The sequence below is a fragment of the Hordeum vulgare genome, chromosome 2H (genome assembly GCF_904849725.1).
Source record: "Hordeum vulgare subsp. vulgare chromosome 2H, MorexV3_pseudomolecules_assembly, whole genome shotgun sequence".
Classification (NCBI taxonomy): Eukaryota; Viridiplantae; Streptophyta; class Magnoliopsida; order Poales; family Poaceae; genus Hordeum; species Hordeum vulgare.
Window position 1 is genome coordinate 71536898 of NC_058519.1, and position 5671 is coordinate 71542568.

The window sequence follows — 5671 nt, forward strand, 5'->3', positions numbered from 1 at the left end:
TATAGCCACACAGTTACGTTGTGATGTTTGATACACACAAAGTATTCCTCCAGTGTCAGTGAGTTATATGATCTCATGGTCATAGGAATAAATACTTGACACGCAGAAAACAGTTGCAACAAAATGACACGATCAACATGCTAGGTCTATTAGTTTGGGTCTAGTCCATCGCATGATTCTCCCAATGATGTGATCCAGTTATCAAGAAACAACACCTTGTACATAGTCAGAAGACCCTAACTATCCTTGATCAACTGTCTAGCCAACCAAAGGCTTGCTAGAGATAGTGTTTTGTCTATGTATCCACACATGTATCTAAGTCTTCATTCAATACAATTATAGCATGGATAATAAACGATCATCTTGATACAGGAACTATAATAATAACTTATTTATCATTGCCTCTAGGGCATAATTCCAACAGTCTCCCACTTGCACTAGAGTCAATAATCTAGCCCTCACATCACCATGTGAATTACATTGTAATAAATCTAACACCCATACAGTTCTGGTGTTAGTCATGCTTTATCCGTGGAAGAGGTTTAGTCAGCAGGTCTGCTACATTCAGATCCATGTGCACTTTGCATATATTTACGTCCTCCCCTTCGACGTAGTCGCGGATGAGCTTGAAGCGTCGTTTGATGTGTCTGGTCTTCTTGTGAAACCGTGGTTCCTTTCCTAAGGCAATGGCACCCGTGTTGTCACAGAACAAGGTTATTGGATTCAGTGCTCTTGGCACCACTCCAAGATCCTTCATGAACTGCTTCATCCAGACACCCTCCTTAGCCACCTCCGACGCAGCCATGTACTCCGCTTCACATGTAGAATCAGCTATGATGCTTTGCTTGGAACTGCACCAGCTTACCGCACCCCCATTAAGAATAAATACGTATCCGGTTTGCGACTATGTCAAAGCTTGCATCGACGTAACCTTTTACGGCGAGCTCTTCGTCACCTCCATACATGAGAAACATCTCCTTAGTTCTTTTCAGGTACTTCAGGATATTCTTGAGCGCCGTCGAGTGATCCACTCCTGGATTACTCTGGAACCTGCCTGCCATACTTATGGCAGGCTAACATCCGGTCTAGTGCACAACATTGCATACATGATAGAACCTATGGCTGAAGCACGGGGGACGGTGCTCATATGCTCTTTATCTTTATCAGTTGCTGGGCACTAAGTCTTACTCAATCTCGTACCTTGTAAAACTAGCAAGAACCCCTTCTTGGACTGTTCCATTTTGAACCTCTTCAAAACTTTATCAAGGTATGTACTTTCAGAAAGTCCTATCACGCGTTTCGATCTATCCCTATAGATCTTAATGCCTAGAATTTAAGCAGCTTCTCCTAGGTCCTTCATAGAGAAACTTTTATTCAAGTAATCCTTTATCCTCTCCAAAAACTCCACGTTGTTTCCAATCAGCAATATGTCATCCACATATAATATTAGAAACGCCACAGAGCTCCTACTCACTTTCTTGTAAATACAAGATTCTCCAACCACTTGTATAAACCGAAATGCTTTGATCACCTCATCAAAGCGTTTATTCCAACTCCGAGATGCTTGCACCAGTCCATAAATGGATTGTTGGAGCTTGCACACTTTGTTAGCATTTTTAGGATGGACAAAACCTTCGGGTTGCATCATATACAACTCTTCCTTAAGGAAACTGTTAAGGAACGCCGTTTTGACATCCATCTGCCAGATTTCGTAATCGAAAAATGCAGCTATTGCTAACATGATTCTGACGGACTTAAGCATCGCTACGGGTGAGAATGTCTCATCATAGTCAACTCCTTGAACTTGTGAAAAACCCTTTGCCACAAGTCGAGCTTTATAAACGGTCACATTCACTAGTGGAAAACGGGCCTTTGGCCGGGACCCTTTTGTCCCGGCCTGCCTCTTGGCCGGGACTAAAGGCCCGGCCATGTCGCCCCAATTCTCAATGCCTCCCTCGAGGCTTTAGTCCCGGCCCGTAAGGAGCCTTTAGTCCCGGTTCGTGTCCCAAACCGGGACTAAAGGGCTACGCAGTGGGCAGCCTGCATGTGCGCCACCTTTAGTCCCGGTTTGTGTCTCAAACCAGGACTAAAGTCCTCTGCCTATATATAGCACAGCCCACCTCTCCCCTCTTCCTTGCATTTTTCTTGGATGGAGGATTGTGGGTGTGTGCTAGCTCTCCACTTATTTTTGATGCACTAGAGGTGTTTGTTGAAATGTGTGTTAGAGCGATGCCGCTTCAGTTCACCGAACACAACTACGATATGAGATGCCTGAGCCACGCTTAAACCTCTTCCTCTTTATTTCTATTTATTCTAAAAGGTTAGCAACTATATTTCCTCGTTTAGACCGTGCGGTACTAATTTTTAGGATCGTGATTGTATTTGATATACTGTCGTATAACGCAGATGAGCCATCCATGGATGTACGGTGATCGACGCACAGCCGCTTATAGAGAAGGCGTGCATTCTTTTCGAGATGCAGCCGATGCGAACAAGCATGGTGGTGGCTATATGTTTTGTCCATGTGTTGAATGTCGGAATGAGAAGGATTACACTTCCTCAAGAGTCATTTAGAGCAACCTGCTTCTGTCCAGTTTTATGTCGTGCTATAATGTTTGGACCAAGCACGGAGAAAGAGGGGTTATGATGGAAGACGACGATGAAGAAGGAGAGAACGATGATGACAACTACCGATCTATGTTCCCTAAGTATGCTGATACCGCAATGGAAGACAATGAAGAAGAAGATCAGGATGAAGACCGGGAACCAGATGAGCCCGCTGATGATCCTGGCCGGGTCATTTCTAATGCACGGCGAGGTTGCGACATAGAAAAGGAGAGGTTGCAGTTCGAGCAGATGTTACAGGACCACAACAAATTGTTGTACCCAACTTGTGAAGATGGCCAGAAGAAGCTGGGTAGCACACTGGAATTGCTGAAGTGGAAGGCAGAGACCGGTGCGACTGACTCGTCATTCAAAAAGTTGCTGGTACTGATGAAGAAGATGCTTCCAAGAAAGAACGAATTGCCCGCCAGCATGTACGAAGCAAAGAAGCTTGTCTGCCCTCTAGGATTAGACGTGCAGAAGATACATGCATGCCCTAATGACTGCATCCTCTACTGCGGTGAGAAGTACGAGAATATGGATAAATGCCCGGTATGCACTGCATTGCGGTATAAGATCAGAAAAGATGACCCTGGTGATATTGAGGGCGAGCCACCCAGGAAGAGGGTTCCTGCCAAGGTGATGTGGTATGCTCCTATAATACCACGGTTGAAACGTCTGTTCAGAAATAAATATCGTGCGAAGTTGTTGCGATGGCACATGGAAGATCGTATGAAAGACGATAAGTTGAGGCACACCGATGATGGTCGGCAGTGGAGAAAAATCGAGAGAGAGTTCCCGAGATTTGCAGCTGATGCAAGGAACTTATGGTTAGGTCTGAGTACACATGGCATGAATCCTTTTGGGGAGTAGAGTTGCAGTCACAGCACCTGGCCCGTTACTCTATGTATCTACAACCTTCCTCCTTGGTTGTGCATGAAGTGGAAGCTCATTATGATGCCAGTGCTTATCCAAGGTCCAAAGCAACCCGGCAACGATATTGATGTGTACGTAAGGCCATTAGTTGATGAACCTTTACAGCTGTGGGCCGAACGAGGTGTACGTGTGTGGGACGAGCACAAACAAGAGGAATTTGACCTTCAAGCGTTGCTTTTCGTAACCATCAATGATTGGCCTGCTCTTAGTAACATTTTAGGACAGTCAAACAAGGGATACAATGCATGCACGCACTGTTTGGATCAGACAGAAAGTATATATCTAGACAAATGTAGGAAGAATGTGTACCCCTACAATCGTCGTTTTCTTTCGCCCAAGCTTCCCTTAAAGAAAAAAGGCAAGCATTTCAATGGCAAGGCAGAACCCCGGGGGAAGCCTGTCATCCGTACTGGTGCTGAAGTATTTGATATGGTCAAAGATTTAAAAGTAATCTTTGGAAAGGGTCCTGGCAGCCAACATGTTCCTAACGGCCCTGATAAGCGCATACCCATGTGGAAGAAGAAATCTATATTTTGGGAGCTACCCTACTGGGAAGTCCATGAGGTCCGCTCGGCAATCGACGTGATGCACCTGACGAAGAATCTCCGCGTGAATATTCTAGGATTACTGGGCTTGTATGGGAAGTCAAAAGATACACCGGAAGCACGGGAGGACCAGGAACGTCATAAAGGAAGAGATGGCATGCATCCAGGGCAGTTTCAAGGGCGTGCCAGCTACGCTCTTACCAAGGAAGAGAAGGAAATCTTCTTTGAAGTCATTTTCAGTATCAAGGTCCCGACTGGCTTCTCGTCGAATATAAAGGGAATCGTAAATATGAAAAACAAAAAATTCTAAAACCTAAAGTCTCATGACTGCCACGTGCTTATGACGCAATTGCTTCCGGTTGCATTGAGGGGAATTCTACCGAAAAATGTTCGCCTGGCAATTCTGAAGGTATGTGCATTCCTCAATGCAATTTCTCAGAAGGTAATCGATCGAGAAAGTCTATCAGGGTTACAGATTGATGTGGTCCAATGTCTGGTCAGCTTTGAGTTGTTGTTCCCGCCATCCTTCTTCAATATAATGACACACATCCTAGTTCACCTAGTCGAAGAGATTAGAATTCTCGGTCCTGTGTTTCTACACAATATGTTCCCCTTCGAGAGGTTCATGAGAGTCTTAAAGAAATATGTTCATAACCGTGCTAGGCCAGAAGGAAGCATCTCCAAGGGCTATTGAACAGAGGAGGTCATTGAGTTTTGTGTGGACTTTCTTCCTGACATTAAGCCGATTGGTGTTCCTGAATCTCGGTATGAGGGTAGGCTGACAGGAAAAGGCACACTAGGAAGGAAAGAAAAAGTATGTATGGACGGGCATTCTTTCTATCAAGCACACTACACAATTCTACACAATTCCACCATGGTGGCTCCGTATATCGTGAGACACAAGAATATTCTACGCTCCGAAAACCCGGGGAAGGCTGACTCTTGGATTAAAGGGGAACACGAGAAGACTTTCGGCAGTTGGTTGCAGACACATCTCATGAATGACGACACCGTTGGAGATGAGCTGTACTGTTTGGCCAGGCCACCATCTTCGACTATATGTACTTTCCAAGGGTATGAGATAAATGGGAATACATTTTACACGGTTGCCGAAGATAAAAAGAGCACTAACCAAAATAGTGGTGTCCGCTTTGATGCAACAGACGAGAATGGGCACTGTTTGGAAACATATTACAGGTACATAGAGGAGATATGGGAACTTGACTATGGACCTACTTTTAAGATCCCTTTGTTTCGGTGCAAATGGCTGAAGCTGACAGGAGGCGGGGTAGTTGTAGACCAAAAGTACGGCATGACAACAGTGGATCTCAACAATCTTGCGTACATGGACGAACCATTTGTCCTAGCCAATGATGTTGCTCAGGTTTTCTATGTGAGGGACATGTCTACAAAAACGAGAAAAAGAAATCAACAAAAGAGGATATCATCCGATGAGCCAAAACGCCACATAGTTCTTTCAGGGAAAAGAAACATCGTGGGAGTAGATGACAAGACAGACATGTCAGAAGATTATAATAAGTTTCATGAAATTCCGCCCTTCAAAGTGAAAACTGACCCAAGCATCC